Source organism: Sarcophilus harrisii, chromosome 1 (assembly GCF_902635505.1).
Source record: "Sarcophilus harrisii chromosome 1, mSarHar1.11, whole genome shotgun sequence".
Taxonomy (NCBI): domain Eukaryota; kingdom Metazoa; phylum Chordata; class Mammalia; order Dasyuromorphia; family Dasyuridae; genus Sarcophilus; species Sarcophilus harrisii.
Window position 1 is genome coordinate 3,836,534 of NC_045426.1, and position 13,274 is coordinate 3,849,807.

Here is a 13,274-nt window from a genome sequence, read left to right on the forward strand (position 1 = left end):
CCTCTGTCCCGCTCTCCCGGCGGCGGCGGGCCAAGCGCACGCTCGTGGCTCCCGGCTCCCGGCACGCCATGTAGCCCCCTCATCCTCTCCCATCCCCGTTTCCTTTTGCCTGTCTTCTCACGTGACCGAGGTAAGCTTCAGCTTCAGCGGTTTATCCTAGTGAGAGGATCCATGGGACTGCAACCTCCGGGTGGCCGGAACCACCCAAAGCAGGCTGCGGGCCGGAGGCTCAGCACACAAACTCGCCTTCATTTAGTTCCAGTGAGGAAAATGGCACTTGCAAACGGACCCCGCCTCCTCCTCAGGAGTGGTGGACTTAAGGAGGCTGGCGCCGGGGCCTCTGACCGGCCTGTCAATCGTTCTTCCACCTTGAGATGGCTTTCCTGGTTAGCACTTCTTGGGACAATGCCCGTATTCCGGGGTCTCATGTGCCCCCGAGGGGCACCGAACCAGAGGGCAGTAGCTGCCACTGACAAGGAACGGAGACCCTGAACGTGTGATGGCCGGCTCTGGGCAATGAGGGGAGCTAAATCCCAGAATGACTTTGCCGGGAGGGTGAGATGATGGAGAGGGTGAAGGCCGAGGACCTCGTTTTCCAGAGCTAAGGTTGGGCAAGCAGGCTGTGTCCTAAGCTTGGCGTGACAACAATCCTTCGCCCTCACCCTCTGATTTGTAAGAAATATTGTTAGACTGTGATATATTTAATCCCCCACAGAGGATGAGGGGGCTAGATGGCGTCCCGGGAGCCACGAGCGTGCGCTTGGCCCGCCGCCGCCGGGAGTTCGGGACAGAGGAGCCGGCGGGACAGGGAGGGGGTGAAGGGAGGGAGGGGAAAAGTCGGGACAGAAGTGAGTGCAAGGGATAATGTTGTAAAAAATTACCCAGGCATGGGCTCTGGCAATAAAAAGTTATAATAAAATAAATAAATGAAATGAAATAAAAAAAAAGAAAAGAAATATTGTTAGGTTTTCACAAACATTGCAAAGGACAAGGAAAGAAGGGTGAAATCCGTTTGTTAAGATAACTCCAAGCAATCATCTTGGGAGTCAAATTAGCTCAACCACAGTTTCTGATAAGGGGACCCAGGTCTAAAGCTTCTAAATATGCTAGAATCAAGAACAGAGCACAGACTTTTAGCAACTATTCATGCTTAATGAACTTCATACATATTAACCGACACACCCTGAGAGTGGGATTAGTTGCCATCTTTCAACATGGGGGTGGGAGGAACATGTCTAGGACAATATATAAAGGGCAGCAAAAGAAGATTGTAACTCAGAAAGGCTCCGGCCAACCAGCACTCTGAACGGGGGACTTGGACTAAACTTTATAAATTTGTTTTCCCTTTTGTATGTGTGTGTTAACTTATATGGAATTTTCCCACTCAATTCTGCAGGAGTATATTAAAAGTTTAAACTGCTTCACTGATCCCGAGATGGTTCATTTACTGCACCCCTTATGGGGTTCAGAATTTTGTTTCTAACAGCCGGATCTCACCCTCTGGCAAAATCACATTACATTGCTTTGACAAGCACCAGGTGTTCCCTGAGTTCACACAAGCATCAGACAATTCCCATGGTCCCGTCACGAAGCCCAGCTGTGGTTCATATTTGCCTCACTCTTGCTGTCCCCCCTCTTTGTCAGGGCTGTGGCCCATTGCGCAGTCATTGGTAGAAGTATGGAGATCTCCCCTCGGCAGTGTCCACACGGGTCTACATCCCTCGTCGGCGAGCCCTTACCCTCACTCTGAAATGAAACTTCTGTCTGATTCCGCCTCTAGCCAGCCACAGGTTGGAAGCTGGTCTGGTCCACTTGACAATATTCATGTCCATCCATCCATGCATTTATTTTTTTAAATTTTCATACCTGCATTTATGTCTCTGTGGGTGTCTTTACATCAGCCCCATTTTCTCTCTCTGAAACACTAACCCTGCTTCAGCAAATGCCTTCCAAGACATTTTAAACTGGATGTTCCCATGGCATCTCAAACTCAACATTTCCAGAAGAGAATGCTCTTTTCCTCCCAAATACAACCCCTTTAACATCTCCCAGTTTCAGGGGAGGGCAGCATCTTCCTCTTGGTCAAGTTTACCAACTCCATCGCCATCCTCACCTTCATTTTTACTCACCTCACATATCCAAGCAATACGTGAATCCTGTTATTTCTGCCCTTAGAACATCTCCTGCGTCCAGCTGCCGTTCTCTACTCCTCCATGTCCTTGCCATTGCTGGCCAGGATGATTGCAACAGCCTACAAACTATCACTGCCCCAAATTTTTCCCTCTCATTCCCTCAATTTCCCATGAATTTAAATATCATAGGATTACAAAGGCAACAATTAGAAAACAAGAATTTATGAAGGACATGCTCCTCACAATCCTGGGAGGGAGGTGCTATATCATGCTCATTTTACAATTGAGGTAAACTGAGGCAAGAAGAGGTAATTGACTTAGCTAGTAAGTGTACGAGACTGGATTTGGTCTCAGGTCTTCATGAATCCAGGTGCTGTGCTCTAATCTCTCTCTCTTTCTCTCTCTCACACACACACACACACACACACACACGTGCGTGCACATGTATACACATGCGCACATGGGTACATACCCCTCTTAAAGAATTAACAAATTCACAGACTCGCCGGTAAGAGTTCCTGCACGGAATGCAGTATAAGCTCTTCACCCCTCAGCCCTGGGAGTCGTCATGCTTACCATGCACATTGCAACACTTCCTGCACGCTACAGTCCAGCCGCAAGGGCTGCCTCTCTGATGCTCCCACACAGCTAGCACCGAGGGTCTCCAATGCAGGCCTTCCTTCCCTCAGCCTCCTCCAAGAGGCAGTTCCAGGATTGCCTTTTGGCATGATCTGGATGCATCCCCGCCTTCCTACCTGGTACTTAACTCCAGTGGTTTGTATTTCCTCACAGATATATGGATGTCTTTGTGTACTTTCCCCTTGATTGAATGGAAACTCCTGAGGAGCAGGGATTGTTTTCCTTGTTTGTGTCCTTAACACTGTTTTTAGACTGAATAATCTTTTCTTCCATTCCACCTATCTCCAGAGTTGTCAGAAACATTTTCCTACAGCTCAGACCTAATTGTATCATCCCACTACTTACTACACCCCAGTGATGCCCTCTTCTCTTTTTTCATTGAAGGCCCTCACATTTGGCTCCAAGCTCCCTTTGCAGTGTGATTGGATGATGTTCCACTTTGTGGGGTTATGCTGAGGTAGACGTGGCCTTCTGGCTTCTTTCCTGGCTATTATGCCTTTTACTAGGCTGTGCCCCATACCTGGAAGGCCTACATCCCTCACTTGTCTTTTAGAACCCCTAGCTTCCCTGAAAGCTCAGCTTGCATCATCTTCCACATGAGAACCTTCCTATATGTTTACCCTATATGCTTGTGTCTGCCCCTTAAAATTATCAGGATATTAGAAAAACTATAAGCATAATTGAACCTAACAACAAAAACAATTTGATTATAATAATATAGGCAGAGGAAGCCTCTGACAAAACACAACACCCATTCCAATGGAAAACATCTGGAAGGCATAGGAATAAAAGGAGCCTTTGGAATAAATGGAATTTTCTTAAACGATTAGTATCCATCCAAAACAAAGAGCAAGTGTTCCCAATAAAAAAGAATAAGATCAGGGGTGAAGCGAGAAAGCCCATTTCATCACTATTATTCAATATTGTGCCAGCAGTGCTAGTTAAGGCAGTAAGACAAGAAAAAGGAATATAAATAAGAACAAGTAACAAAGAAACAAAATGATCACTTTTTGCAGATGATATGATTGTTTACTTAGAAAACCCTAAAGAATCAACTAAAAAAATCAGTCAAAACAATTTGCAACATTGGCAGAGTTGCAGATTGGAACAAGAGGTTTGGCAATTGTTAATGCTGTAAAGTTACCCATGCATATATCCTGTAAATAAAAGGCTATTAAATTTGAAAAAAAAATTTAAATAAGAAACCTAAAAAAAAAAAAGATACCTATAGAAACTATATGATCACAATTACAAAATACTTTTCATCCAAATAAAGATCTAATTACCTGGAGAAATGTTCATTGCTCATAGTTAGGCTAAGTCAATTTTATAAAAATGACAATATGACTGTTTAATAGAATTCTGTATAACAGAATTATATAGCTGCAAACTGTCAATAGCTGGAGCCACACAAAGCAGGTCTAGAGACAGGTTTTTTAAAATCAAGTAGTGGTTTAATTAATCACTCAGGGTGAAGAATTCGATTCACAAACTGGAAGCTCTTTTAAGGAAGGAGATGTTAAAAGAGAGAGATTTTACACACAAATCATAAGTGGGAAGTTCCCTAGTCTTGTGGGAATTTAAATTCTTAAGTGATTGTTTCAAATCCTGATCACTGGTCATTCAGGGTCTGGCTGAAGTCTCAGGGGAGAGGAAACCCAGTGTCCCTCAAAGTTCCCTATCTGCTAATTGTCAGGAACCTTGTACTGGTGCCAAGCTTTGCTTTGTGGCTGCTGGTTTAAATTTAAATTCCCCGGTGAGGCACACTCGGGTTAAATGAAGGAAGCTAGATCTCTCCTTCTCAGTCTCTCCTTCTCAGGCTCCCCCTTCCTATAGTCCCTTCCCCACATCAAATCTTTTCTTCTGAGTGAACCTTCCTGGTTCCCTGCCCAGGGGGAAAAAAATATTGGAGAGCATCACGGTTCTGTCCAACGAACAAAGATGGAGCACTTCAAGGGGAATCTGAAGCTCAAGGAGTGTCTGCCCTCCTGGGGGTACTGCATTCTCAGCTGGGTTTGTTGTCTCATCCACTGGGGCATTCTTTTTGCCAATACAGATTTCAGCTCTTCAGTGCCTCCAGAGCTCATAGGTTATTCAATAGGTTGGCAGACACCTCCTGGTGGTGTAGGCTGATAGGGACAGGGCTGCTTTTCCTCTTTCATAATTTATTAAACCACCATGGTTCCCTACCAAATGGTCTGACTGGCTCTAGTTTACATTTTTGGTTCATTGCTTTTGCTAATGAGTCTGTCATTTAATTGGTACAGCATCTCCCCATGAGGAAACTCCTTCTGCCAGTACTGCTTGGCACCTACTCTGCAGCTGGGATCTCAGAGATGTCGGGGGCACTGCCAGGTGAGGTGCCACAAGGGCCCAGGATATATCAGAGCTCAGGGCTTCCTGATTCCAAACTGGTCTCTATCCAGCACATCATGATGCCTCTTTTGTTATGGGATAGTAACAAAATATTCTACTGTTTAATAGTAATAATAATACCAATAATAAAGGCTACAAATTTTGGCATATTTGGAGGTAGGTAGGTGGCTGCAGTGAAGAAGGTGCTGGACCTGAATTAAAATCTGGCCTCAGACACTCAGTTTCCTCATTTGTAAAACGAGCTGGAAAAGGGAGGGAAAATCACTGGAGCATCTTTACCAAGAAAACCCTAAATGGGGTCACGGAGAGTCAGACATGAATAAACAACTTATTACCGGTGTGAATTAATTTGTAAAATCTAATTCTAATTTTAAAAAATACAACGGGGAGATAAGAGAGGAACATTAGCAGCAGTAGACATTGTGCTTGAAGGGAAAAAAAAAATTTGATTCTTCCTTTTGAGATCACAATCATGGTAACTGAAATGAAATGAGAAAGTCGGAGCGTGTGGTTCTCCGTCTAAGGCACATCATGGAAAAGGCTAAAGAGCCGTAAGGTGATGCTAACTCCCGGGCAGGCTCCGAGGGTCCCGCGGGGACCAGTGACGCAGCGTCAGCTCAGAGCGTGAACGTTCGGGTTGCCCCTCTAGCTGCGACCATTCAGTCCAGGGGTCAGCCCCGAAGCAGCCTCCGGAAGGACTGACCTATGTGGGCCAGTTCTGAGGACCTCCCTACAAATGAAAGTGGGGCTCTGTGGAAAGCTTGCTCCCGAGCTCTCGGCAAATTATCGGAGCCCATTTTAACGCCAGACGAAGGGTAATAAGATAACTTACACTGTTTAGTTATTTTATGTTTGTCCATCAATCAACAAGTATTAAGCGCTTACTGTGTGCCAAGCCCGAAGCTCAGAATCGGGGCTGCAAAAACAAGAGGGAAAATAAAATAGTCCTTGCTTTTGAGAAGCTTGTCTCCTCCGGGGAGGGATGATATTCTAAATGTACAGCAAACGGGATTAAAAAAACAAAACAAAACAAAAACAAAAAATCAGTTACTAGGGGATGAGTCACCTGGAGGTGGGGGTGGGAAAAGCCTCCTAGAACAGAGGCAGAACCTTAAGGAGACTAAGGATTTCAAGAAACGGGAGAGGGGGGAGTTCCCTCAGCCAGTGGATGTGGCAAAGGTCGGGCAGTGCGTGAGGAGCTGCCAGGGACACCAGCTTTGGGGGGGGGGGGGGGGGGGGGGCGGAGAGAGCCAGAGCTCAGCTCGGGGAAGGAGAAGGAGAGAAACACGGAGACCGAGAGGGAAAAGACACCCAGACAGACAGACAGGAGGACCCCCTCTGCCCCCCGGCGGGCAGGCTCCCCCCTCTGCAGTGGCTGCAATGCTAACATGGAGCTGGGCCTTTAGGGACAGGGAGTTAATCCTAGAATAGGAGACGCTGGAATCTGTTTGGTAGAAAACCAAGTACCCGGCGCTGTTACAGGCAGAGGTTAAGTGTATTGCCGGGGCTCACCCAGCCAGTCCGTCCCAGGCGGGCTTGGATTCGGATCTTCCCGACCCCGGGTGGGCCCCTAAGCCACCTCGCTTGCTCCGGCCCGGGGCGGCCCGGCCAGCTCTCTGTAGCCCTAGTTAAGCACTAGCCCGGCCTGGCAGCTTTCACTTCTTCAGGGGAGCCCCCGCCCCCTCCGCCATTCCCGGGGCTCGGCACCAGGTCCGCACTGCTCTGTACGGCTTACAACGTTTATTCGCGCTAATCCCTCCCGAGCCGGGGAGCCCCGACGAGGCCCAGGGAAGCAGCCGTGGTTTAGAGGCGGGCACCGGGGAGGCCCCCCCGGGATCACGGTTTTGGGAGCGGAGCCGGAGCGATCTCGAGGACGCGGAGCTGGGGGTCCCAGGGAGCGTCCGCTCGGTCCCCGCCGCGGGCGGACACAAGGAGATACAAAGTATCAGCCAGGGGCTGGAACGAGGAAGCGCCCCCCGCGGCGCAGCGGCCGCAGCCCAGGGAGGGGCCCCTTTCCCCGGGGACCGGCCACAGCTCCGGGCCGGCGGGAAGCCCGGGCCTTCGGGCCGCAAGGATTAAGGCCGGAGAATTTCATGGAAAAAACAGCAGGCTGGCAGCGAGGGGAGGAAGCAACGCCCAGCGTTCGCGCGCACGCGCAGAGCCGGGTCACAGGCGCAGCCGCAGCGCTCAGCCCTAGCCTCAACGAGTCACGTGACGGCGGCTTCCCTTAGGGGCGCCGGGACACACCCCCGCCCGATGCGCACGCGCAGTTCCGGGGCGCTGAAATTCAAATTTGAACAGTAGCTGGGACTGGGGCACAGGAGGCTCTGCCCAGACCGGAGCGCAGCGCGTTGAGCTCGGACCGCGGCGCTCGTCCTCCCGACCCGACCACAGGCCAGCCTCCCCAGAGTCCTCGGCCCGCGATTGCCCGTTTCGTTGGTGGCGCCGGAGCGGCTGAGTGCGGACCGCGGGACGCGATGGACCCGTTCACCGAGGTAAGCCAAGGTCGCTGCTCGCGCCGCGTCCTCCCTTCTGCGCCTCCCCTCCCCCCCGAAGTCAGGGCCGCTCACGGGCGTTGGGGGCCCTTGGGGGAGGCTGCTGGCGCACGCGACGCGGGTCCGCCCGCCCCCGCCCCTCTGTCTCCAGCGCGCCCGCGCGTGGTCTCTGGCTCAGCTCTCCTCCCCCGCGGGGAGCCCCGCGCCCGCGCGGTCTCTGGCTCAGCTCTCCCTCCCCGCAGAGCAGCCGCGCCCCGCGCGGTCTCTCTGGCTCAGCTCGCCCCTCCCCGCAGGAGGCTCTAGCCCGCGCCGGGGTCCCTGGGCTCCTCGCTGGGCCTGGGTCTGCCCTTCGGGACGGGTTCTCCCTGGCAGGGAACGGCTCACTGCCCCTCAGACGGCCGGAGGCCGGACTAGAGTAAAAACAAACTTTGTTCTGTGGGCCTTTAAATAAAGAAACCGCACAGCCCCGGGGAGGGGGAGAATGGGCCTCAGCTGCCGCATCCGGCCCGCGGGCCGCCAGGCGAGGACCCCCGCCAGGCTCCGGGGGCGGTGGAACCTCGGGGGCGCCGCCGGGTGGGGGGCAGGCTGTCATTTACAGGCCACGTGACCTCGGAAGCTCTTTGCGAAGGCCCCTCCCTCCGGCCGTCAGCCCACCCCTCCAAGTTCAAAGGAGCCGGCCCTGGGGAGTTCCCGGTGGGCGGGTCCGGGCTGGGCAACTGAGGAGGGGAAACCGACCCGCTCCCCCAGCCCGAGCCGGGCCTTGGGCTCTTTGTGTTTCCCAAAACCCGAGCCGCCTTGTTCCAGAAAAGGAGGCTGTCGGCGGCGCTCCCCGATGGCTTCCATCCTTCCGGACTGGCCTTGACGCGGCCAGCGGCTCAGTGGCTGGAGCTGGGCCCGCAGGCAGGAAGCCTCGGGGAGAATCTCCCTTGGAGTGGGCGGGGGGAAGCTCTCCGGGTGCCTGGTGGGTCCCCTCCCGCCGTCCTTCCTCCCCCCCCCCTCCCCGCCGGCCGTGCGCGCTTGGCCGCCCGCCCACACCCCGGAACAAGCGCTTGTAGAACCGGGGAAAGGGGAGAAAAAGGGATGTTTGAGTCTTCCGGCAGTTACTGGGGGGAGGGGGGTTCCGATAATGAAAGTCTTAGCGAGGAGCCGGCCGGATTCAAGGGATGGGCCCCAGAGGCAGCCTTGAGGCTGTGCTTGGCCCTGACGGAGGAAGTCTTGTCCGCCGGGCCGAGGTCAGAGGCCCCCGGGCACTGGTTAAGTTCCTACTGCCTACCTGGCCCCGGGCGTATTCTCGGGCCCAGGAATTCTCCTTACTAGGGAAGGAATGATCCGAGGACTCTGGGCCAAGGCCAGGTCCAGCTCTGAGGCTGTTAACGGCTCCATTCAAATCCTGGTGACTTCACGCCCTTGAGACCTCCCAGCCCTTCTCCCCACCCCTTGCCTCTTCTCTGCCTGAAATCCAACTGCTGTTTGGCTGGGGCAGGGGTGGGGCTGGGCAAGGTTGGGCAAGTCCTTGGTTCTCCCTTCTTAGTTCTCCTTTTGAGAAGCTGAGTCAGAAGCCAGAGAGCCAAGGCTCCTTCCACAGCCACCCATGGGCAAAGCCACATTCTTTGGGGATGACACATTGCACAGTAACTGTTCCAACTGAAAAGACGGGGATGTCAGAGGAAGGGAAGCATCCATTAGGAGCTGACTGTGTGCGAGGCAGTGGATGCAGCTGTTTCTCGCATCTGGACCAGCATTGGGTGGGCGCTTGAAAGTAAAGATCATTTAAAAACTTTTCTTTTTTTAAATAATTATAACTTTTTATAGACAGAACCCATGCCAGGGTAATTTTTTACAACATTATCCCTTGTACTCACTTCTGTTTTGGCTTTTCCCCTCTCTCCTTCCACCCCCTCCCCTAGATGGCAAGCAGTCCTATACATGTTAACTATGTCGCAGTATATCCTAGATACAATCTATGTGTGCAGAACAGTCCTCTTGTTGCACAGGAAGAATTGGATTCAGAAGGTAAAAATCACCCGGGAAGAAAAACAAAACTGCAAACAGTTTCCATTCATTTCCCAGTGTTCCTTCTCTGGGTGTAGCTGCTTCTGTCCCTCATTGATCAATCGGAACTGAGTTAGGTCTTCTCTTTGTCAAAGGGGGGGGTTTAAAACCCTTAAAGGGGGCCACCCGGGGCCTCCCAAGGCCCCTTCCCCTTCCTTTCCTCCCCAAAAAGGGGGGGGGCCGGGTTGGGGGCGGGAGGGGGCAATTTGGTTCCCCCCCCCCGGGTTTTCGGGGAAAAACCCAAAAAACCCCCCCTTTCCCCCCTTTTGGGTTGAAATTTTTTCCCAAAAAGGGGGGGGGAAAAAGGGAACCCCCAAACCCCCCCCTTTTCCCCCCCCTTTTTTTCCCAACTGGGGTTTTTGGGGGGGTTGAAAGGGGCAATTTTTTTCCCTTTTTTTTTTTTTAAAAGCAGAAAAAATTTTTTTTCCCCCCCCCCAAAACCCTTTTTTTTCCCCCCCCCTCCCTTTTAAAAAAACCCCTTTTAGGGGGGTTTTTTTAAAAAATTAAAGGTGGGAAAGGGCCCTTTTTGGGAAAGGGGAAAAGGGGGGAAAAAAAAAAAAAAACTTTTTTTTAAAATTTTTTTTTTTTGGGGGCCCCCTTTTTAAAAACCCCCTTTTTTTTTTTTTTTCCCCCCCCCTTCCCCCCCCTTTATCTTTTTTTTTTTTAAAAAAAATTTTTGGGCCCCCTTTTTGGGGGGGCCCCAAAAACCCTTTAAAAATTTTAAAAAAAAAATTTTCTTTTTTTTTGGGAAAATTTTTCTTTTTAAAAAAATTTTTTTTTTTTTTTTTCCCAAAAAGGGGGAAAAATTTTTTTTTTTTTTTTTTTTGGGGGTTTTGGTTTTCCCTTGTTTTTGGGGTTTTCTTTTTTTTCCAAATTTTTTTTTTTTTTTTTTTAAATTTTTCTTTTGGAAAGGGTTTTGGTTTTTTTCTTAAAATTTTGGGTTTTAAAAAGGGGAAATTTTTCCCCTTTGGGGGGGGGTTTTTGGGTTTTGGGGTTTTGGTTTCAAATTTTGGGAAAATTTTTGTTTTTCTCCCCTTGGGGGGGTTTTTTTTTTTGAAAATTTTTTTTTTTTTTTTTTTTTTTTTTTTTTTTTTTGGGTTTTTTTGGGAAATTTTTAAGGGAAATTTTTTGGGTTCCCTTTTTTTTCCCTTTTTTTGGGATTTTTAAATTTTTTTTTTTTTTTTTTTTTTTTTTTTTTTTTTTTTTTTTTTTTGGGAATTGGGTTTTTTTGGGTTTTTTTAAAAAATTTTTTTCCTTTTTTTTTTTGGGTTTTTGGGAAAAATTTTTTAAAAATTTTGGGTTAAATTTTTTTGGTTTTTTTTTTTGGCCCTTTTTTAAAAAAGGGTTTCAAAAGGGGGGAAAATAAATTTGGTTGGGAAAAAATTTTGGGTTTTTTTTTTTTTAAAAAGTTTTTCCGGGGTTTTTTTGGTTTTTTTTTTAAAAATTTTTTTTCCCCTTTTTAAACATTTTAAAAGGTTTTAAATGGTTGGGGAAAAAAAATTTTTTTTTGGCCCCCTTTTTTCCCAAAATTTTTGGGGTTTTCCGGTTTTTTAAGGTTTTTTGGGTTTTTAGAAAAAAAAAAATTTTTTTTTTTGGGTTCCCCCCGAAAGGGGTAATTTTCCCTTTTGGGTTTTTAATGAGGGGGAAAAAGGGGTGGAATTGGTTTTTTTGGGGGGGGAAATTTTAAAAATTTTTTGGGGGGAAAAATTTTTTTTAAAAACCCCTTGGGAAGGGGTTTTTTTGTTTTTGGGGGGGGGAAAAAACCCCTTTGGGGTGGGGGTTGGGGGGGGGGGCCCCCAAAACCCCTTTTTGCCCGGGGGCCCCCTTTTTTGGGAAGAGGGTTGGGGGGCCCCCTTGGGGTGGGGGGTTTTTGGGCCCCCCCCCCGGGGGGTTTTGGGGGGGGGGAAGGGGGGGGGTTTTTTTTTTTTTAAACCCCAAATTTTTTTTCCCCCCCCCGGGGGGGGCCCTTAATTTCCAATTTTTCCGGGGGGTTTGCCCCTTTTGGAGGCCTTTCCCCCCTTTCTTTTTTTTTTCCCCAATTTTTTTTTTCCCCCAAGGGGCCCCCCCCTTTTTCCCTTTTTGGGGTTTTTTTTTTGGGGAAATAAGTTTTTTTTGGGGGTTTTTTTTTTTCCCTTTTTCCTCCTTTGGGTTTTTGGGGGCCAAATTTTTGGGGTTTTTTTTTTTTAATTTTTTTTTGGGTTTTTTTTTTTTTTTTTTTTTGGGGGGGGAATTTTGGGCCTTTTGGGCCCTTTTGGGGAAAGGGGGTTTTAATTTGGGGGTTTTGGGGGGAAAGGGGGGGGGGAAATTTTTTTGATTTGGGGGGTTTGGGGGGGGGTGGGTTTTTTTTTGGGGGGGAGGGGGGTTTTTTTTTTTTTTTAAAAAGGGGGGTTTTTTTTCTTGGGGTTTTGGGTTCCTTTTTTAAGGTTGTTTCTTTTGGGCCCGGGGGTTTCCCCCTTTTTTTGGAATTTCCCCAAGGGAAAAACTTTTAAGGAAAAAGGGGAAAAAAAAAAAGGGGGGGGGGGGGGAAAAAGGGGGGCCCCCGGGGCCCCCAAAAGTTGCAAAAAAAAGGGGAAAGGGGGAAGGGGGGGGCTCCCCCTTTTTTTTGGGGGGGAAGGTTTGGGCCTTTTGGGGGGGTTGGGAATTTTTCCCCTTCCCGGGGGTTTTTTGGGGGGTTTTTTTGGGGGGGGGGGGGGGGGGTGGGGGGGGGGGGGTTTTGGGGGAAATTTTTTGGGGGGGGGGGAAAAAAGGGGGGGGGGGAAAAAGGGGGGTTGGGGGGGAAGGGGGGGGGGGGGGTTTTTGGGTTTTCCCCAAAGGGGGGGGAAAAGGGAAATTTTTTGGGGAGGGGGGGGTTTTCCCGGGGGAAATTTGGAGCCCCCGGGTTTGGCCCTGGCCAAATTTTTCCCCCTTGGGGGAAGGGGGGGGGGGGGGGCAGGAGGGGGGGGGGGGGGGGGGGGGGGGGGGGGAGGGAAAGGGGGGGGGGGGGGAAAAAGGGGGGGGGGGGGAAAACCGGGTGGGGGGGGGGGGGTTTGGGGAGCTGAACAGAGGTGGGGGCGCCCTGCTGCCCACAGGATTGGGGTTCAAATTCTGCCCCAGAAAATGCCAGGGGAAAGGACTTGAGCCCCTGGTTTCTTGAGGTAGGGCGTGTGTTTCTGGCCAGAGAAGCCCCTCAGGGTCCCTGACGGTCGCATTTTGTCAGCATGGCCGACAAGGAGCCTCAGCAGGGGAACAGGAAAATGGCAAGCCGGCCCTTTGTGGGGTCGGGGCCACTGGTGGTTTTCGTCAGGGCCCATGGTTCCATGGCTGCTGGAAGCCGGGGCTTGAAGTCCCGGAATTTTTTTCTCCGAAGATAAGCTGCCAGGGAGGGCTTTGTTTTTGGTTGGATTTCCCCGGCCCCTGGAGACAAAAACTGGAAGGGAGAGGGGGGAAGTGGGGCGGGGCCGGGGAGGGCGGGGAGCCCGGGGTGTTGCTCCCTCAGGTGTCCAAGCCCAGTGGGCGCCCCCAGGCCCCGAGCCCCCCAAGACTTGGGGGGGTTGGTGGCTCCCGGTTGGCATTGTTTTCGAACACGGACACCGATTAGCAT